The 23,477-nt window shown below is 37.4% G+C and overlaps 1 long non-coding RNA gene across 3 annotated transcripts in view; it reads left to right on the forward strand.

Moving 5' to 3' along the window:
* LOC125171544 (uncharacterized) overlaps positions 1–23,477 on the forward strand; it is a 407,477-nt gene that overhangs the window by 360,444 nt on the left and 23,556 nt on the right. Inside the window, exon 1 of one of the 3 annotated variants that reach the window (XR_007154389.1) lies at positions 19,523–20,171. The exons of the other annotated variants lie outside the window; for them this stretch is intronic. This is a non-coding gene — a long non-coding RNA (uncharacterized LOC125171544). Of the gene's footprint in view, positions 1–19,522; positions 20,172–23,477 lie in introns of those variants that run through there. 3 annotated transcript variants of the gene reach the window in all.

The raw sequence follows: 23,477 nt of genomic DNA on the forward strand, positions 1-23,477 counted from the left end.
GATTTTCCCTGCCCCTGGTCTCTGTGCTATCAGCTAAGTCCTCATTTGCAACTGTATCACAGCTCAAATTCTCTCCAGCAATCCTGCCTACCTCTGCTTTCCTTATTCCCTTATAGATATTCCTGGAGCCCTCCCCCCAAATTTCTTGCACACAAGTCTCCACCTCAGAGTCTGTTTCCCAGAGAACCACATTTAAAGACACCCAAACCCCAGCAGTGTTTATTGCACAGTAGATATTCCCTTAATAGTTGGTCAGAGAATGAGTGAATGAAGTACACAGGAAATTAACAATAACATTACAATATACGTTATGTAATATACTTTACAACATTTCATTCCCACTGCTCTCACTGCCCCATCCTGTGTAAGGTCTGATCCTTAACAGTTAATGTAGACAATATTCACTGAGCTTCTGTGTGCTAAGTGCTAGTGAGTCAGAGACAATTCAGTCTCTCCTTGACTATCAGCACCCATGGCTGGAAGGATATTGTCTCACATGCAGCACAGCCAGGTTTTATGTTCCTTGCAGATGAAAATACTGTAGTAGTGATTCCATTTACATCTGGAATATAGAATTGCATCCCTAAGCATTTTATATTTACTACTAGCTTTTCCTGGGGAGCATCACATGGATACTTTGAGAATTTGAGAATGGAATGACTATGATTCCTTTACCTTTGAAATGGATAACTGGTTCCTAGTTTTCTTTTTAGAAAATGATAGGAAGGGGAGAGGCCAACAGAATATCCTAAGAATGAAGACTGTATTTAGCACATGGAAGGGCAGAGTAAGCTATTCAATAATTTCCAGGGAAAACATGGTCTGATTGAAGTTGGGAGCTAGAAAAATCCAAAAATCCAAATGTTATAGTCAAGAATTCCTATATGCAGGTAAAAGAACATTTTTGAGTCAAAGCAGGCAATTCAGTTTCCAAAACTTTAACGAAGGCATAATTCAGCATGAAAGAAAGTCATAGCCTCATCAGTGTTGTTAACATATGTGAAACAAAAATATGGAGATAGAAGGGGGAAAAGTCTGTGTTGAAGCCAGAAAAAGGGGAGCCACAAAAGAGCTATCAATGAAGGAAGGCTAGTGAAAATCCAGAATTCTCACACCCACCCAGCAGTATTAAGAAGACCATCTTCTGCCACAGGTGTATATAGAGGTCAAATATGGAGCCTGTACTTCTACCCCTACCTGGTAATAATGAGTGTCCATTGTTCCCTGAAGTTTTAAATTTGAATTACTTTTGGCACATGATTTGTGTACATTATACTTTAGACTTCTTTTACTCTGCCAGAATGGTGTCATAAGGAGACTAAAACAGTTTTAAGTAAGATTCACAGCCTCATAAAAATAATAAAAATGTCTAAGTTTCTATTAAAAATCTCATACCAAGACCCATAAAGACATGAAACTGAATGAGAAAGACAATCAATGGATGCCAACACCAGGATGAAAGAGATGTTAGAATTACCTGACAAAGATTTTAAAGCACACATAATAAAAATCTTCAGTGAACAATTATGAACACATGTGAAACAAACGAATGTCTCAGAAAAAAAATGGAATGCCTCATTAAAGAAACAGAATATACATGAAGAACTAGTACAATAACTGAAACTTAGAACTCAATAAATGGGGTTAACAGCAGGATGGAGAGGAGAGAGAAAAGAATCAGTGCACTGGAAGACAGAACCAATAGAAATTACCCAATCTCTACAACAGAGAGAAAATAGATGGAAAACAAATTAATAGAGTCTTAGGGACATGTGAAACAATAACAAAAGATCTAATATTTGGGTCATCAGTGTTGCAAAAGTAGAAGAGACAGCAGGGCTGAATAAGTATTCAATAATGATTGAAAACTTCCCAAATTTGTCAAAAGACATAAACCTACAGATTTAAGAAGCAAAATAATTCCCAAACAAGATAAATCCAAGGGAATCTATAAGACACATCATAATCAACTTTCTAAAAACTAAAGACAATGCAAACTCTTGAAAGTGTTTAGCAATATGTGAGGGAATAGCAATGTGAATGATAGCAGATTCTTATGTGAAAGCATGGAGGCGAGAAGAAAGTGGTGTGACATTTTTCAAGTGTTTAAAGAAAAGAAACCAGGTGATCAAGATGGCAGAGCAGCATGGAGACCCTCAGCTTGTCTCATCCCTGAAACACAGCTAGATCAACACCAAACCATTTTGCACACACAAAGTGATCTGAGGATTAACACAATAATCTGCCTAAATTGAGCCACAGAACTTGGAAGGTACATGGTGTGAAGAGGTGAAGTGGGGGAGAGAAAAGCCACAGAGGGTAGGGAGCTGTTTTTGCAGAGAAAGGACAGAGAAACGGGAGAGTACAGCACATCAGGAGAGTACAGGAAAAACAGCCCTCCAAAAGTAGCTGGAGAGAAAGAGAAAGAGTGAAAACACTTACAAGGGACTGGACAAGTAATCTGTTCCCCAAAACCACTGACAAGAAGAAAGGAGAGGTTTTAAATACCATCAGGATTCTATAAACAGTGGAGCACAGAGTCTGAAGTTCTGGAGTTCAGTACCTGGCAGTGCTCTGGTGAGGAAGCAGGGTGAATCCCCAGGAGCAGGCAGCAGGGTCTGAGGGGTCTGTGTGCCACACAAGGAGAAGTGGTTCCCCTGCTTGAAGAGTATATGGTAGAGGCCTTATGGCCTCCCCATAGGCAAAGGTCTCAGCAGACTCTGGAGAGCAGCCACATTTGCTGGTATCAGGACAAAGACATCAGAGTGTGGTAAAACCTGGCCCCAGCTGTGTGTTGTGATTTGTCATAATCTCTGAACCTCTGCCATTGTGTGACCACACAGACGTTTTCTGGGGCAAGCTGGCACCTGGCCATTGCTTAGTGAGACCCTCCCACAGAGTTGGTGTGGGTCCAAGCCACAGGGGTCCCTGAAGCGTGGGGTTTTGAAACACAATCCCATCTGAGATAAAACAGGTGGAGGGAGGTACCACCTGGCAGGCAGACAGCTTGGACACAGACAGGGTATAGGTGGGGAGTATATGGAGGCCTGAGCCAAAGGAGGGGTGCTTGATCCCAGGTCAGTGAGAGCATGAAGTTCCTGTGCCACAGACTAAGGAACCAGGTAAAGCCATTGCTACCTCTCCTATGCACGTGCATGCATGCCATGCTAATCAACCCCAGTAAGCTAAGCAGTGCCACCTACGGGAAAACAGAGCCATGACACCAAGCCCCACCCAACTGCGCTTTCCAAGCACATCCCCTAGAAGGCCAGCACAAGTCCCTCTACCTGCTTAGTGTACAGACTATAGAATGCTTTGTGCTTTCAGTTCTAGGGGAAACTGGATATAACTTCATTCGCATTTCATTCTGTTTGCTGGTTCATTTATTCAGGGGTTTTTGGTTTTGGGTTTTTTTGCTTCTATTTTTGTTTGATTTTTTTTTTCTCCTTTTTCCCCTTTATTTTTCTTGGATACAGAAAGAGGAAATTTTCTTTTCCTTTTCCTTTTTTTATTTTTTAATTATTTTTTACTTTATATTTTATTCTTTTTAAGGTTTTTTTTTATTTTTTTTTCAACGTTTATTTATTTTTTGGGGGACAGAGAGAGACAGAGCATGAATGGGGGAGGGGCAGAGAGAGAGGGAGACACAGAATCGGAAACAGGCTCCAGGCTCTGAGCCATCAGCCCAGAGCCTGATGCGGGGCTCAAATTCACGGACCGCGAGATCGTGACCTGGCTGAAGTCGGACGCTTAACCGACTGCGCCACCCAGGTGCCCCAAGGTTTTTAAAATTCTATTTAATTTTCTTTATTTAATTTTCTTCCATTATATAATTTTTTAATTTTTTAATTTCTCTTTTTAAATTTTTTTTTTCAACGTTTATTTATTTTTGGGACAGAGAGAGACAGAGCATGAACGGGGGAGGGGCAGAGAGAGAGGGAGACACAGAATGGGAAACAGGCTCCAGGCTCTGAGCCATCAGCCCAGAGCCCGACGCGGGGCTCGAACTCCCGGACCGCGAGATCGTGACCTGGCTCAAGTCGGACGCTTAACCGATTGCGCCACCTAGGCGCCCCTTTAATTTCTCTTTTTAAATTTTCTTTTCTTCCCCCTTTTTCTCTATTCTATCAAGCCTTTTCAACAAGCAGACCAAAACACAGGATTTAGCTTCCTTCATTTGATTTTTTGTTTTGTCTTTAATTTCTTAATTTTAATTTTTAATTTTTAAAATTTTTTTCTTCCTCCAAAATGACAAAACAAAGGAATTCACCCCAAAAGATAGAACAGGAAGAAATGACAGCCAGGGGCTTAATCAACCCAGTTATAAGCAAAATGTCTGAACTAGAATTTAGAACCACGATCATAAGAATACTAGCTAGGGTTGGAAAAAAAAGCATAGAATCCCTTTCTGTGGAGATAAAAGAAGTAAAGTCTTGTCAGGACAAAATTTAAAAATGGTATAACCGAGATGCAGTCTCAGATACCATGATGGCAAGGATGGACAAAGCAGAGCAGTGAACCAACAATATAAAAGACAAAATTATGGAGAATAAAGCAGAAAAAAAAAGAGGGAAACAAAGGAAAAATAGCACAGTAAAAGACTTAGAGAACTCAGTATCATATTAAAAAGGAATAACATCTGAATCATAGGAATCCCAGAAGATAAAGAGAAAGAAAAAGGAGAAGGTATATGTGAGCAAATTATAGTGGAAAATATTTCCAAATCTGGGGAAGAACACAGACATCAAGATCCAAGAAGCACAGAGAACTCCCATTAGATTCAACAAAAACCCACCATCACCAAGGCATACCATAGTCAATTTCACAAAAATACATAGTCAAGGAAAGAATTATCAAAGCAGCAAGGGAAAAAAGTCCTTATAACCTATAAGGGAAGACAGATAAGGTTCAAAGCAGACCTATGCACAGGAACCTGGCAGGCCAGAAAGGAGTGGCAGGATATATTCAACATGCTGAATCAGAAAAATATGCAGCCAAGAATTCTTTATCCAGCAAGGCTGTCATTCAAAATAGAAGGAGAGATAAAGAGTTTCCCAGACAAACACAAAGTAAAGGAGTTTGTGACCATTAAACCAGCCCTACAAGAAATTATAAAGGGGACTGTTTGAGTGGAGAAAAGATGAAACAAAACAAAAAAGACCAAAAGCAACAAAGACTAGAAAGGACCAGAGAACAATACCAACTCTACAGGCAACATAATGGCACTAAATTCATATCTTTCAGTACTCACTATAAATGTCAATGGACTAAACTCTCCAATCAAAAGACATAGGATATAAAAATGGATAAGAAAACAAGACCCATCTATATGCTTACAAGAGACCTATCTTAGACATAAAGACACCTGCAGATTGAAAGTAAGGGGATAGACAACCATCTGTCATGGTAAAGGTCGCCAAAAGAAAGCTGGATTAGCCATACTTCTATCAGACAAACTAGATTTTAAAATAAAGACTGTAACAAGAGATGAAAAAGGACATTATATCATAATTAAGGGGTCTATCCACCAAGAAGATCTAACAATTGTAAATATTTATGTCCCCAACGTGAACACCCAAATATATAAATCAATCACAAACATAAAGAAACTCATTGATACTAATACCATAATAGTAAGGTACTTCAACACCCCACTTATAGTAATGGACAGATCATCTAAGCAGAAAATCAACAAGAAAATAATGACTTTGAATGACACACTGGTCTGGATGGATTTAACAGATATATTCAGAACATTTCATCCTAAAGCAATAGAATACACATTCTTCTCAAGTGAACATGGAACATTCTCCAAAATATATCACATACTGGGACACAAATCAGCAGCTGTCAACAAGTACAAAAAGATTGAGGTCATATCTTCCATATTTTCAGACCACAGTGCTATGAAACTCAAAATCAACCACAAGAAAAAATTTGGGAAGACAATATTTGGAGATTAAAGAATATCCCACTAAAGAATGAATGGGTTGGCCAAGAAATTAAAGAGGAAATTAAAAAGCACATGGAAGCCAATGAAAATGAAAACACAACAGCTCCAAACCTCTGAGATGCAGCAAAGGCGGTCATAAGAGGGAAGTATATAGCAATTCAAGCCTTTGTAATGAAGGAAGAAAGATCTCAAATACAAATTCTAATCTTACATCTATAAGAGATGGAAAAACAACAGCAAATAAAGCCTAAAGACAGCAGAAGGGGAATAATAAGGATTAGAGCAGACATCAATGATTTCGAAATAAAATAAAAACAGTAGAACAGATCAATGAAATAAGGAACTGGTCCTTTGAAAGAATTAACAAAATTGATAGACCTCTAGCTATACTGATCAAAAAGAAAAAGGAAAGGACCCAAATAAATAAAATCATGAATGAAAGAGGAGATATCACAACCAACACCGTAGAAATACAAACAATAAGAAAATATAATGAATAATTATATGCCAACAAATTGCACAATCTGGAAGAAATGGACACATTCCTAGAAATGTATAAGCTACCAAAACTGAAACAGCAAGAAATAGGAAATTTGAGCAGACCCATAGCCAGTAAAGAAATTGAATCAGTATTCAAAAATCTCCCAACAAACAAGAGTTCAGGGCCAGGTGGCTTTCCACAGGAATCCTACCAAACATTTAAAGAAGTTAACACCTGTTCTTTTGAAGCTGGTCCAAAAAATAGAAATGGAAGGAAAACTTCCAAACTCATTCTATGAGGCCAGCATTACCTTGATTTCAAAACAAGACAACGATCCTGGTACAAAGGAGAACTACAAACCAATTTCTCTGATGCATATGGATGCAAAAATTCTCAAGAAGATACTAGCAAACCATATCCAACAATACAATAAAAGAATTATTCACCACATGAAGTGGGATTTATCCCTGGGATGCAAGGCTGGTTCAATATCCATAAATCAATCAATGTGATACATCACATTAATAAAAGAAAGGATGAGAATGACATGATCCTTTCAATAAATGCACAGAAAGCATTTGAACAAAATACAGCATTCTTTTGGATAAAAACCCTCAAGAAAGTAGGGGTATTTTGTGTCTTTTCAGACCACAACACTATGAAACTCTAAATCAATCATACCTCAAGCTCATAAAAGCCATATACAAAAGACCCACTGTTAATATCATCCTCAATGGGGAAAAACTGAGAGCTTTCCCCCTAAGGTCAGGAACACAGCAAGGATGTCCACTCTAACCACTATTCTTCAACATAGTGTTAGATGTCCTAGCCTCAGGAATCAGGCAACACAAAGAAATAAAAGGCATCCAAATCAGCAAGGAGGAAGTCAAACATTCACTCTTTGAAAATGACATGATACTCTATGTAGTAAACCCCAAATACTCCACAAAAAAACTGCTAGAACTGATCCATGAATTCAGCAAAGTTATAGGATATAAAATCAATGTACAGCAGTCAGTTACATTTCTATACACCATGAATGAAGCAGCAGAAAGAGAAATCAAGGAATCGATCCCAGTTATAATTGCACCAAGAACCATAAAATACTTAGGAATAAACCTAACCAAAGAGGTGGAAAATCTATACACTGAAAACTACAGAAAGCTTGTGAAAGAAACTGAAGAAGGCAGAAAGAAATGGAAAAACATTCCATGCTCATGGATTGGAAGAACAAATATTGTTAAAATGTCAATACTACCCAAAGCAATCTACGTATTCAGTGCAATCCCTGTCAAAATAACACCAGCATTCTTTACAGAGCTAGAACAAACAACCCTAAAATTTGTATGGAACCAGAAAAGACCCCTAATAACCAAAGCAGTCCTGAGAAGGAAAACCAAAGCTTCAGGCATCACAACTTCAGACTTCAAGCTGTATTACAAAGCTGTAATCATCAAGACAGTACGGTACTGACACAAAAACAGACACATAGATCAATGGAACAGAATAGAGAACCTAGAAATGGACCCACAAATGTATTCTGAACTAATCTTTCACAAGGCAGGAAAGGATATCCAATGGAAAAAAAAGACAGTCTCCTCAACAAATGGTGTTGGGAAAACTGGACAGCAACATGCAGAAGAATGAGCCTGGACCACTTTGTTACACCACAAAAATAAACTCAAAATGGATGAAATACCTAAACATAAGACAAGAAGCCATCAAAATCCTAGAGGATAAAAAAAGCAACAACCTCTTTGACCACAGCAACTTCTTACTTGACAGGTTTCTGGCGCCAAGGGAAACAAAAGCAAAAATAAATTATTAGGACCTCATCAAGATGAAAAGCTTCTGCACAGTGAAGGAAACAATCAGCAAAACTAAAAGGCAACCGACAGAATGGGAGAAGATATTTGCAAATGACATAACAAATAAAGGGCTAGTCTCTAAAATCTACAAAGAACTTATCAAATCAACACCCAAAAAACAAATATTCCAGTGAAGAAATGGGCAAAAGACATGAATAGACACTTTTCCAGAGAAGACATCCAGATGACTAACAGACACATGAAAAAAGGCTCAACATCAGTCATCATCAGGTAAATACAAATCAAAACCACCGTGAGATATACCATCTCATACCTGTCAGAACAGCTAAAATTAACAACTCAGGCAACAACAGATGTTGGCAAGGATGCAGAGAAAGAAGAACCCTTTTGCACTGTTGGTGCGAATGCAAACTGGTTCAGCCACTCCAGAAAAATTATGAAGTGGAGGTTCCTCAAAAATTAAAAATAGAACTACTCTATGGCCCAGCAATTGCACTACTAGGTATTTATCCAAAAGATACAGGAGTGCTGTTTCAAAGGGGCACATGCACCCCAATGTTTACAGCATCACTATTGACAATAGGCAAAGTATGGAAAGAGCCCATATATCCACTGACAGATAAATGGATAAAGAAGATGTGGTGTGTGTACACACACACACACACACACACACACACACACACACACACACAGTGGAATATTACTCAGCAATCAAGAAGAATGAAATCTTGCCATTTGTAACAACATGGATGGAACTAGATGGTATTATGCTAAGCAAAGTAAGTCAGAGAAAGACCAATATCATATGATTTCACTCATGTGGAATTTAAGATACAAAACAGATGAACATAAGGGAAGGGAAGCAAAAATATAAAAACAGAGAGGGGACAAACCATAAGAGACTCTTAAGTATAGAGAACAAACTGAGGGTTGCTGGAGGGGTGTTGGATGGGGGGGGATAGGCTACATGGGGAAGGATAATTAAGGAGAACACTTGTTGGGATCAGGACTGGATATGATAAGTGATGAATCACTAAATTCTATTTCTGAAATCATTATTACACTATATGTTAACTAATTTGGATTTAAATTTTAAAAAATCAACAAGAAAGAAAGAAAGAAAGAAAGAAATAAAGAAAGAAAGAAAGAAAGAAAGAAAGAAAAAGGGATGGAGGGAGAAAAAAAGGAAAAGGAAAGAAAGACAGAATCATATATCCAGTAAAATATCCTTCAGGAATTAAAGGGAAATCAAGACATTCTCACATGAAGGAAAATTAAGAGACACTGTCTCAAGCAGATATATCTTAAAAGAATGGCTGAAAAAAGTTCTCTAAATAGAAAGGAAATGATAAAAGAAGGAATCTTGGACATCAGGAAGGAAGGAAGGCCATAATAAGCAAAAATAGGGGTAAATACATTAGCCTTTCCTTTTCCTCTTGAGTTTTCCAAATTAGGCTACTGACTGAAGCAAAAATTCTAATACTGTCTAGTGCAGTTCTAAATGAACATAGAGAAAATATTTTAGACAATGGTGTTATAAATGGGCACATAGTGGTACTTAAACTGGTTCGACATTTTATATTTGCACATGACATGATTTTCTTCATAGAAATCTCAAGGAATCTACAACTGCAAGAACTAATCGGTTTGTCAATTTCAGAATACAAAATAAGGCTAAAATAATTCTGATTCTGTGTACTAGCAAAGAACATGTGGACACAATCTGTCCATTTACAATTTACAGTTAGTTAAAAAATGACATACTTAGGGGTACATCAAACATTTATAGGATTTATATGCTGAAAACTACAGAATTCTGGTTAAAAAATCAAAGATCTAAATCAAAAATCTAAAAGGGATATACAGTTTTAATAAGTTGAAAGACTCAACATAGTAAAGATGTCACTTCTTGAAAGACCTTTTAACTCAATCAAAATCCCAGCAAGATTATTTTATAGTCATAGATAAGATTATTCTACAATGTATTTAGAAAGACTAAGAAACTAGAATATCTAAAACAGTTTTGAAAAAGAACAAAGTATGAGGAATTGGTCTACTGAATTATAAGACTTATTATATAGCTATAGTAATCAACTTTATAGTTTTGCTATCTAAAGAGAAACACAGATCAAGGGGACAGAAGAGAGAGCCTAAAACAGACCTACCCATAAAAATATGTCCATTGACATGTGGCAAAGGTGAAAAAGCAATCCAGTGGAGGAAATACACTCTTAAAAAAATTGTACTGGAGAAAACAACAGCAACAACAACAAAAACACTTCAACCTGGATCTCACACCTTATACAAAAGTTAACTCAAAATGTACCACAGATTTAATGTAAAATTTTAAGCTATAATACTTTTAGAAAAAAAGAGGAAAAATATTTAGGATCTGTGGTTAGGCAAAGAGTTTTTAGGTTTCACACTAAGAGTCACCACATCTCCATAGGCAAGGTGAATTAAAAGCAAAACTGAACTATTGAGACCTCATGAAAATAAAAATCTTCTGCACTGCAAAGGAAACAATCAACAAAACTAAAAGGCAATGAATGGAATGGGAAAAGATATTTGCAAATGACATATCGGATAAAGGGCTACAACTCACCAACCTCCACACCCGAAAAACAAATAATCCACTAAAGAAATCAGCAGAAGACATGAATAGACACTTTTCCAAAAAAGACATCCAAGGCATACAGGAGTGCTGATGCATAGGGGCTCATGTACCCCAATGTTTATAGCAGCACTTTCAGCAGTAGCCAAATTATGGAAAGAGCCTAAATGTCCATCAACTGATAAATGGATAAAGAAGATGTGGTTTATATACACGATGGAATACTACTTGGCAATGAGAAAAAATGAAATCTGGCCATTTGCAGCAACGTGGATGGAACTGGAGGGTATTATGCTAAGTGAAATAAGTCAGGCAGAGAAAGACAGATACCATATGTTTTCACTCATATGTGGATCTTGAGAAACTTAACAGAAGACCATGGTGGAGGGGAAGAGGAAAACAAAAGTTACAGAGAGGGAGAGAGGCAAACTATAAGAGACTCTTGGATACTGAGAACAAACTGAGGGTTGATGGAGGGGGTGGGGGACAGGGGAAAGTGGGTGATGGGCATTGAGGAGGGCACTTGTTGGGATAAGCACTGGGTATTGACAATAAATTACATTTAATTTTTTAAAAATTTGACTTCATCAAAATTAAAAATGTTTGCTCTGTGAAAGACCCTATTAAGAGAATGAAGAGACAAACTATACACAAAGAGGAAACATTTGCAAACCACATATCCAACAAAAGACTAAAATCTAGCATATATGAAATATAGATGGCCAACAGAAACATGAAAAGATGTTACCATCACTGATCATGAGGGAAATGCAAATCAAAACCACGAGATGTATCATCTTATACGTGTCAGAATGACTAGAGTAAAAAAAGAAATAACAAGGATGTTAAGGGTTTGGAGAAAAAGAAACCCTCATGCACTATTGGTGGGAATGTAAATAGACATAGCCACTGTGGAAAACAGCAAAGGGCAACTGGAGACATCTTTGTGATGATGAAAATATTCTGTATTTTTAGTGTACCAATGTCAATATCCTGGTTGTGTGTTGTTCCACAGTTTTGTAAGATGTTATCACTGGGGAGAAACATTAGATTTCTCTCCACTATTTCTTAAACTACATATTAACCTACAATTATCTCAGAATAAAATATTCAATTAATAAAGGGGGACAACATTGGATTTGCCAATGATTTCTTGGATATGACACCAAAGGCAAAGGCAACAAAAGAATAGACAAATTAGACTTAATGAAAATTTTAAAATTCTGTGCATTAAGAGACACTGTCAAAAGAGTAAAAAGGCAACCCAGAAAATGGGAGAAAAAAATACAAATCATATATCTGATAAGGGGAGATTAATACCTAGAATATATAGAGAACAACTAAAGCTTAAGAAAAATACAGTAATCCAATTCAAAAATGGGCAAAAGGCTTAAACAGACATTTCTCCAGAGAAGATACACAAATGGCCAACAAGCACATGAAAAGCTGTTCAACATCACTAATAATTATAGAAATACAAATCAAAACTACAGTGGGATTCTACCTCACATCCATTAGGATGAGTACTATCAAAAACAACAACAGAAAATAACAAGTGTTGGTAAAGATACGGAGTAACCAGAACCTTTTGCATTGTTGGTGGGAAATACACAATAATATAGCTGCTATGAAAAACAGTATGGTGGTTCTTCAAAAAATTTAAAGTAAAATTATGATCCAGCAATTCCACTTCTGGGTATGTACCCAAAATAATTGAAAACAATGTCTCAAAGAGATATTTGTACACCCATGTTCATTGCAGCATTATTCAGAATAGCCAAAGGTAGAAGCAACCCAAGTGACCATTAATATGTGAATGGATGAACAAAATGTGGTATATAATACAATGGAATATTATTCAGCTGTAAAGAAAAAAAAAGGAAATTCTGATATATGCTGCAAAACATGGATAACCTGAGGACGCTATGCTAAGTGAAATAAACCAATAACAAAAAGACAAAGGAGGTATCTAGAATAGTCAAATTCAGAGAGACAGAACATAGAATCACAATTTCCAGGGATTGAGAGTGGGGAAGAGAATGGTGTGTTATTGTTTAGTAAGAAAATTCAAGTTTTACAAAGAGTTCTGAAAATGGATGGTGGTGATGGTTGCACAACAAAATTAATGTACATAATATTACTGAACTGTACACTTAAAATGGGTATGATGGTAAATTTTGTGTGTATTTTACCACAATAAAAAATTTTAAAATAAAAGGGGTAAGTCACAGACCTTATTAATGTTTATTTATAGCCGTCCAGACATGGAGGAAAAGGTGTACTTGAATGCACTTGGCTAAAACTGGGATACATTATTAGGCTTTTCCAGAGCCATGATATTCTGCCCCTCTAAACCAACTCTCTCCCTTTGCTCTCAATCTATGCTCACCACACAGTATTCTTTTTTATCTCTGTATGTTCCTCCTTTATCTTTTTAAATAAAAATTGCATACACTTCAGGTGTACAACATGATTTTATATACATATAGTGAGATGATTACTATAGTCAAGCTAATCAACATATCATATCCTCACATAGTTGCCACTTTTATGTGTGTGATGAGAGCACCTTAAATCCACGCTCATAGCAAACATCCAGTATTCAGTATAGTATTATCAACTGTACTTATGTTCATTAGATCTCTAGACTTGTTCATCCTACGTAACTGCAACTTTGTACACTTTGACCAACGTCTCATTTCTCCACTTCCCCACCCCTAATAACTACACTTGTATTCTTTGTTCTATGTATTTGACTTCTTTACATTCCACATATGAGATCAGTATTTTTATGTGTCTGGCTTACTTCATTTAGCATAATGTCCTCCAGCTTCATCCATTTTGTCACAAATGGCAGGATCTCCCTGTTTTCTAAGTCTGAATGATATTCTACTATATATTTCTATAGATATATATCACAATTTCTTTGTCCATTCATCCATCAGTGGGCACTTGGGTTGTTTCCATACCTTGGGTATTGTGAATAATGCTGCAGTAAATATGAGAGTGCACATATCTCTTTGAGATCCTGATTCCATGTCCTTTGGTTATACACCCAGAAGAGGGATCATTGGATCATATGGCAGTTCATTTTATTTGTTTTTTTTTAGAAAACAGTATAGAGGTTTTTGCTATTAAGTTGTGAGTTCCTTCTACATTTTGAATACTAACCCCTTTACAGATACATGGTTTGCAAATATCTTCTCCCAATCTGCAGGTTGCCTTTTCATTTTGTTGATAGTCTCCTTTGCCGTGGGGGAGCTTTTCAGTCACTGTAGTCCCATCTGTTTGCTTCCATGCAGCTTTCTGATTTGAGTGGCTCCTCAGGTGAGCTTGCCACAGGGAGCCTGCAGACCTACTTGGCCCAGGCCCTGTGGTAGTTAAGAGTCTCACTGTAAATGAACATACTGGCACATTCTGTATGTATGTAGCAGCCTCATGGGAGTAGATCTTGAACTCCCACCATGTTCACCCATACTCCCCTCTGGGTGCCCTGAAGAGCCAGAGTCTGGAGCTGTTAGGTGAAAGCCACCACTTGGGCTGCAGTGCTGCTGCCCCTGAATTCTCCCTGTGCAGCCAGCCACCCTTGGCCCCTACCTTTCTGTCCTCAGTGTTGGCTTTAACTGATACAGTAATGTTCAATGTTAGCTCTGAGGGAGCATTGCAGCCTACATCTTTTATCCTAAAAACAGAGAAATCCGCCTTTGAGATAGTAACTCACAGCCTATGGCTTGCTTATTCACAACTGATTTGTGAATTCTTTGCCATAGTTATAATTCCTTTCTATTCTGGATTGCCTGGCAGCCAACATTATGTCTCACACAGGTTCATGCATATATCATATATAAAAATATATTTCCTTATTTCTGTATCTTTCCTTTTTTTCCTATATCCTGATGCAGAGACTCAGAATCTAATAATGCTCAGCACTTGCCAATTAAGAGTCTTACCATATAATTATTATCTTCCCAGGTCTATATATATTACATTAAGTTCAAACCTGGCAAGTCTCCTCCTTGACACCTACTGCTGGGTAAGTGACTCACACAGGAACCAGAGAAAGAAAGGTGGCACAGGCATTTAAACCTACCCTGCCCGGTAGCATGTGCTAAGCAGGCACTCCAGTGTCTGGGGACTGACTCACAGAGTGAGGCCTTCTGGGGCTTTAGGTTTTTCTTACCCAGAAAATAGGATCAACACCACTGCCATCATGAATTATTCAACACGTGCCTGGGCTACTCCTTGGTGAACAACAAAATAATGGAAACTGACAAAATTGATTTGTGGTGAATTTTTAGTGAAGCCAAGTTCATGGCAAGTGAGCAAGGGCAAGCAGGGCTCAGAGGAACCTGACCACAAAAACGGTCAGCCCACAATTCCCCTGGAACATCACTACCTGGCCAACAGCACAGCCAGGCCAGAGGACTGTACCAGGCTTCTTTTCCTCTGATGGCTTGGGGAAGGTGAACACTCTCTCCCACGGAAAAAGCATAGGCACTTGGACTCACCAAACCAGTTCCCCAGCCAGAGGATGGGCAAGACTCTTAAAGCATTTCATGAAGCATTTGAGTTACTAGATAATTAGAAACTCAATTACCAAATCTCTAAACATAATTTCAGCTGCTTAGCAGAGTGCTAAGAAAGAAAGGCTTCAATTCAGCACATTTTGAATTTTACATTAGGGCTTCACTAATTAGAAGGAAAAAACATATTGGCACCATGTCTATCCTTCCATTAATCTTCCTCAACATATATTCTGCTGCCTGTTATTATATAATCATTAAATGTAAAATATTAAACTGGACATTTGACTTTATTGATCACTTTATGGGCTAAGGATACAGCAAGTAATTATCTGCCAAGACAGATTCATCGATTGGGCTGTCATTGGAAGAGCTGAAATTGACACATAGTTGATTATTATTCTAGTGTACCGTTTTCATCAATTATTTTGTCTCATTCTCTTTCTCATCAAGAGTTGTGTATTTACAGTTTGTTTCTATTTAAAAATTCAAAAAGCAGACTTTTTGCCCTGAAACCAGATGGGTGGTTTTCTGTGTAAATCAGAAACTCTGCAGTTTAAGTATACAGACTTACTTTTATAGACTTCCACATTTTATCTAATCTAATACCAGGAAACTTTAGACTAGTATTTTATCTCTCTACACCTCAGTTTTTCTACTTGAAAAATAATCTTATGTCATCTGGATTTTTTTCCTTCCTTACTCTGCTTGTTCCTTCAGTATTTAAATTCAGTACAGTTTGATAAAGAGGTATGGGGCCCTTCCAATGTTCCAGGCACTTCGCAAGATGCTGAGGATGCCAAGCTTCCTTGAGGACAGGGATGCTTACAGCCTAGTAAAGGAGACTGATCTGGGCCTAAATAAAGGGCATGAAAGAGTCTAAGAAGGTGGAGGCTGAGTGTGAGCAATAACTGGAACTCAGCAGCCTTCTGGTTCATTCTGATGCAGGGAAAGATGTTTTTAAATACTGTGCTAGCAACAGGGTCAAAGTCACCTACCATATTCAGGGCATGGAGAATGGGAAAAAAGTAAGGATTATTTTTAAATGCCTTCCTGGGACATGGAAGAAGGCAGTTCTTGGAGCTCACCTATTTCAGAACTTAGCAGCTGACTTCATGGATGATCTCTAACACAGACTAGAGTTTCATGGAATTCCTTTCTTGGAACAGATTTGTAGAGAAGTTCTAATGTAGTGTTTTGCCTAATTCCCATTTGTTTAGGTCATGGACATAGAATTTAGCAATATAGCTTGTGACATACAGTTCTTTCCATCTTTAATTTTATACTCCATATGGACAGGGACCATCACTTCAATTTTTTCTTACCTGTTTGTTCCCACTTCTTTGTATTTCTGCTTTCAGTAGGTATTCAATAAAAGATAATAAAAGCTTCTTGTGAGGTAGAGAGTAGTGACCCACTTGAATAACCCAGCTTCCATGAAGGTGAGTTCTAAATTTCAATTAGAATAGTTTGGGCACATGGTAGATGTACATTAACTTCTCTCAGTTTACCTGGGACAAAGCAGTTCAGGTCACTTTCAATAATGGGGGCTTGATGGCTGGTAACATGAATATATGAAACTGAAATTGATTTCACTTAAGCATCTTTCCAATGTTGACATGGGACACAGCATAGTGTCATGGAAACATCATTGTATACTGGTTAAGAAACCTGGGTTTTGGTCTCAGTGACCCTAGAAGGTGATCCAACCCTTGTCAACGAAGTAGGACTAGATACTCAGGAAAGGCACTTCTCACTCTGAAATTCTACCATTCTATTTTGCCTTGAGTTAGATAGACCAGTAGTTAGCATTCACAACAGCAATTAAAAGATAACGCAGTGTATTCAAATTGCATTTTCCAAGGATTGCAATTCTAGGAATTCACAGACTACACCAGAGTTTAAATCTCTTTGCTCCTACCCAACCCAACTCCATCGACTTTGTGCATTCTCACTGCATGTATGTGGCTAAAGGAAAGAAAATGATTTGCTATTAAGTTGTGGTGACTTAGACTTTGGAAAGTATTTGTGAGTGGGCAACAATTATTTTTTGAATTTTCAAGTAAATCTGTAGTATGTTTTTCTGTATCATTACAGAACTGTGGAAAGATTGTTTTTGTTTTGTTTTACTAAAACTCCAGCATTTTTAGAGTAGAAGGTCTCAATCTTTCTTTACCTTTTTCCTTTTTTCTTTTTTTAATGTCTACTTGAAACTGTGAACTATTTCCTAGAACAATGATGAAGCTCATAAATAAAACAGTTTGCCTACAATTTCAGGTTAGTGGGAAGGGCATAGGGAGCTGTTTCCAGGTTAGGAATCCCCCTGCCCCAGGCCTATTGTAGGGCCAGGTTTAGCTCTAATATGAATATTTTTATCTTTAACCCTCTTAGTTCTGCTACCTACTAGCTATGCAACCACAAACAAGTTGCTTAACCTTTCTGACCCCCCTTTGGAAACAGAGGAATTATATTTACTTGCAATTGGTTGGGAGCACTAGCATTATTAACCAATGTAAGTAAAGCACCTAGTACTGTGAATGTTTACTCACTATGTGTGTTCTTCCCCTTTCTCATTTCTTTTCTTAATCTCAGTCAAACTCACATAACGATATGCTTTCCTTCAGCATTTTGGAGTCCCAACTCTTTTTGTATTTTCCACATTCTTCGTTAATACCACCCCCACCTCTAACTTATTGTTCAGTCTTATATAATACACTGGATTTCTTCCTTTTTGTTTTAAAATTTTCTACTATTTAGGAACAGCACCATTGTGCTTCTTTTGCCAAAATGGGGTTCATTTTTAATTCTCCAGCTTTGCTACTTCTAAGGTAAAGCCTTAGTCACATTAGCATGGCCTGGAATTTCCCATTTTAAATCTTTCCTGGGGCTGAAAATTAATCTTTCCTTAGGCAGTACCTAAAGGGTATGCGTATTGAGTGATCTAACGATCAATTAAACACTCGCTGAGCTGCAGCAAAGAAACTATTTCTTTACACAAAAAGAGGCAATGGTAATGCAGGTAGAATCCAGGAACATTGTGTTAAACTTGCCTAGGCTCTGAAAGGAACACTGGGATCCAAACCTAGTGGGTGACATTGGGCCTCAAGAGTACAGGAGACAGAGTGGAAAACTAATTCTCATTGAGCAACAATTATGTGCCTGGTAGAAGTCAAAGGTTGCAGTATGGAGGCCTACAGCCCACAAGTGTGGGGTTTTCTGTTTGTTTTAAAAAATCATACATCTAGGGGCGCCTGGGTGGCTCAGTCGGTTGAGCGACCGACTCGGCTCAGGTCATGATCTCACGGTTTGTGAGTTCGAGCCCCGCGTCGGGCTCTGTGCTGCCAGCTCAGAGCCTGGAGCCTGCTTCTAATTCTGTGTCTCCCTCTCTCTCTGACCCTCCCCCACTCATGCTCTGTCTCTCTCTGCCTCAGAAATAAACATTAAAAATTTTTTTTTTTTAATTTTTTTTTTCAACGTTTATTTATTTTTGGACAGAGAGAGACAGAGCATGAACGGGGGAGGGGCAGAGAGAGAGGGAGACACAGAATCGGAAACAGGCTCCAGGCTCTGAGCCATCAGCCCAGAGCCTGACGCGGGGTTAGAACTCACGGACTGCGAGATCGTGACCTGGCTGAAGTCGGACGCCCAACCGACTGCGCCACCCAGGCGCCCCTAAAAAATTTTTTTAAATAAAAAAAAATCATAGATCTATATTTAAAAGAAGAAACATTATATGTATATACATCATATATACACACAAGGATCTTATGACTTCTGAAAAATCAGTATATTTTGCAACACTACGCTCAAATTCTTACATGGCAACAAGTTAGAGGAAACCGGAGACACTATCATTATGGAGGTACAAGCTCTCAAGGTTACTTGTGTGTACATTTTGTACCTGGTCCTCTTGCCTCCCATTTACTTCCTTTTTGGTAAACCATTGAAAATCTGACTCTTCTCTTTTTTCTCTTTCCCTATATATATATTTGTATGTATATGTGTGTGTATATACAATATGATATGTATGTATGTATATGTGTGTGTGTGTATGTGTGTGTGTGTGTGTGTGTAATAAATAAGACACTATATATATGTTTAATTTCTTTGATGCAGATGATGTTGGCTCTGTTACAAATGAGAAAATGTGAAGATCCTCAAGTGACTTAGAGCACAATTGCGAGGAGACAATGAAGACATGTCACCTGAACTTGCCTACCTAATGTAGCCCTACAGGAGTGGTTCTGAACCATGGACACTTTTGGTTCCCAGAGGACATTTGCCAATTTGTGGAGACATTTTTGGTTGTCGCACATAAGCCATCTAGTGGATGGAGGCCAAAGATGCTGCACATCCTGCAATGTATAGAAGAACCCACTCACTATAACCAAGAATTATTTGGTCCAAAATATGAAATCATCAGTAGTGCCAAAGTGGAGAAACCCTGCTCTAGAGGGCTGTGGCCATGCTTATAAAAACATCTCTCTCTAGAGGACCTTGTCACTGTCTTGGTAACAACAAGGGGTTCCTGTCACTATCTATAGCAACCATGGAGAAGCTTTGAGCTGTCAAAATTTCACACGATTGAGATCCTCTCTCCCATCCCGGAGAATCCAATTAATGTTTTAGGAGGTGGGAGACAAACCAGAACTGAAATAATGTACTATCAGCAGATCCTCACTGTAGAAATTCTCAAAGACTCATGGAAGTATTTTGAGAAGAAGGAAATGATTGCAAAAAAAAAAAAAATCTGGAATGAAAGAAGAAAATGGTAGGAGCATTAAAAAGGTTAATGATATATAAAACAATAACAATGATGTCCAACTTAGGGTGTTAAGGAAATAAGTTGCAACAAAGTGTCTAGACAACAGTAGCATGTAAATGGCACATGGAAATGGAGTGTGAAAGTTCTAAATTCCTTAAAGATAAAGCTACTCATTGAAATTATAATTTTTTAAGATATATAAGCATATTAAAATTTTAGGATAATGACTAAAAGAATAAAGATAAAATATATAATTTCCAAGTTAATGAAGGGAAAAATTCAATGGGGGTGGATCTCAATCCAAAAGAATGGGGGGAAAAAGAAAAATTTAAAACAATTGGAGCAATATGAAACAAATCACCATTTGGATGGTAAAATAAATCCAAATATATGAGTAATCATGATATATGTAAATAGACTAGAATTTATAAGTTTAAATTATCAGACTAGATAAAACATACAAATCCGGAATGTATGTTCTATATACAAGGAAAACATTACAAATTAAAGAAGCAATTAAAAGGTTTTTTTAGGGGCGCCTGGGTGGCTCAGTTGGTTAAGCACCGGATTTCAGTTCAGGTCATGATCTCACAGTTCGTGGGTTTGAGCCCTGCATCGGGCTCTGTGCTGACAGCTCAGAGCCTGGAGCCTGCTTCTGATTCTGTCTCCCTCTCTCTCTGCTCCTCCCCTGTTCATGCTCTGTCTCTCCCTCTCTCTCAAAAATAAATAAACATTAAAAAAATTTTTTTTAAGTTTTTTTAAATGAATAAAGATATAATACGCAGAAGAAAGTTGATGTAGCTATATTAATATAGGCAAAATAGAATTTAAGGTAACAAGCATACTATAGATAAAGATGATCACTATATATTGTTAAAAGTTTAGATTTACCAGGAAGATACAACAATTCTAATTTCCATGTATCTAACAAGATAGCTTCAAAATATTTAAAGTAAAAATTGATAGAATAGGGAGAAATTGATAAATCTATCATCTTGGTGGGCAATTTTTTCATTTTTGATAGATAAGAAACCAGTAATGATATAGAGTATTTGAACAACATAAGCAACAAGTTTAATCATGCACATAAAACACTGCTTCTGACAGCTGGAGAATACATATTCTTTTTTGAGCTCAAAAGGAATATTTATAAAAAGTGGCCAGACCTAATGTGAATCTCAACAAGTTTGAATAAAAACTGATATCAACTGGTATCATACAGCCCACCATACAACTAGATCAGTATTGTTATAGCAATAATTCTGAAAATTAAAAAAGTATGCTTCTGTTTACCTCATGAGTAAAAGAAGAAACTAAAATGGAAATCAGATGAAACTTACCAGTTTTAAAAATGCTACCTTTCAAAATTAGTGAGAGACAACTAACATGATACTTGAAGGAAACTTGTAATCTTTTTTTATCTTTAGAGAGAGCAAGTGAGAGTGTGAGTGGGAAAGAGGGGTGGAGGGAGAGAGAGAGAGCGAATCTTAAGCATGCTGAGTGTGGAGCCTGATGTGGGGCTCGATCCAAAGACCCTGGAATCATGATCTGAGCCAAAATCAAGAGTCGGACGCTTAACTGACTGAGCTACCCAGGCTCTCCAGGAAATTTATTATCTTGAATGCTTACATTATGGTTTCAAAAATGGTTGAAAAAATTATTAAGCCATGAACAAAAATGTTTATTAAAAAAAACACAACAGAATAAGCCAAAGTAAAATATTTAAAAGGTAATAATAAAGGTAAAAGCAGAGATTAATGGAATGTAAGACAAAGCAATAATTGAGACTATAAATTAAGTTGAAAGTAGTTTCTTTAATGGGAATAATACATAAACTATCAGGAAGACTGAAGAAAAAAAGCAAAGAAAAAAGGCACAAAATAATATTAGGAATAGAAATGCAACATAAATACAGAGGGAGCAGAGATTTAAAAGGTAAAAAAGAATATTATGAACAAACTTAATAACACATTTGAAAGCTTGGGTAGTGTGCAAATTCCTGGAAAAATACAAATTACTGTAACTGTCAAAAATTAAAGAGGAATTTCAAATGTTCTTATAAAAAAATTGAATCAGTAACCAAACATTTTTCCTGCCAAAAAAACTCGAAGCTCAAGAGGATTCCAAGGTGAGTTCTAACAAATGTTCGAGGAACAGATGATTCCAATCTTACATGAATTATTCAGCAAATTGAAAAAGGAACCATTCCCAGCTCATTTTATTAAGTGAATATGTGGGTGTGGGTGTGTGTGTGTGTGTGTGTGTGTATGTTTGTGTTTATATATTTTCTTCTAAAAGTTTTAAGGTTATAGGTTTCATTATCTCCTTATTTTACCTGAAACTAAAAATTTATGTGTGTGTGGATATGTATATATATGTATATACATGAATATAAACTGTTTAGCACCAATTTTTGAGCGTGTGTGCACACATGTATATGTTTGTATGCATGTGTGTGTGCACATGTGTATTTTCCAGAGATGAAGAGTAATAAGTCCTTTCACTGAGACATACTCAGACTAGGAGGAATGCAAACAATAACACCAATACAACAGAAGAGGACCCATAAATCTGCCTGAGAAGGCTAGAGAAAGTAGCCCTCAACAAAGAGAAGATACTTCCTTAAGGATGAAAAGGAGTTTGTCAAATCAAGAAATGGGAGAAGAATAGAAAGTAGAGGAAGACCTATTTTAAAAGCACATATTTATAGAGGTTTTATCTAGTACCTAAGGGGAAAGATGTATCTCAAGAAGACAATGTTGCTGGGGAAAAAGTGATAGAGACATCCATTGGGATTTAAGTTCTGTCTCTTTTTTTCTTGGTCTTGGAAATGACTCATTGGCTCAGCATTGAGAGTAAGGACAAGAGTACTTTTTATAGTCAATGGAGAGTCTCTTCCACAGACATATGGAAATATTCCAGAGGTATGGGTATCCTGCTTTGGCTTGGATCATGTTTAATCACTGTTTCTTAGCCCACTACACACTGTCATTGATGTGTGTGCTTGTGTCTGAATGTGGGAGATGGCTATCAGTTTTAAAGTTCTTAATGTCACCATCTAGGGACACCTGGGTGGCTCAGTGGCTGAACATACAACTCCTTTCAGTTCAGGTCACGATCCCAGAGTGGTGGGATTGAACTCTGCATTGGGCTCCATGCTGAGCATGGAGACAGCTTAGATTCTATATCTCCCTCTGTCCCTCTCCCCTGTTTGCGCTATCTGTAAAATAATAAAAACATTTCACCATCGAAACAATCATATTTCTGAATGAAAGTTCTGTTTAAGCATCTCAATGGTAAAAAAAATAAGCA

This window comes from Prionailurus viverrinus, chromosome C1 (assembly GCF_022837055.1).
Source record: "Prionailurus viverrinus isolate Anna chromosome C1, UM_Priviv_1.0, whole genome shotgun sequence".
Taxonomy (NCBI): domain Eukaryota; kingdom Metazoa; phylum Chordata; class Mammalia; order Carnivora; family Felidae; genus Prionailurus; species Prionailurus viverrinus.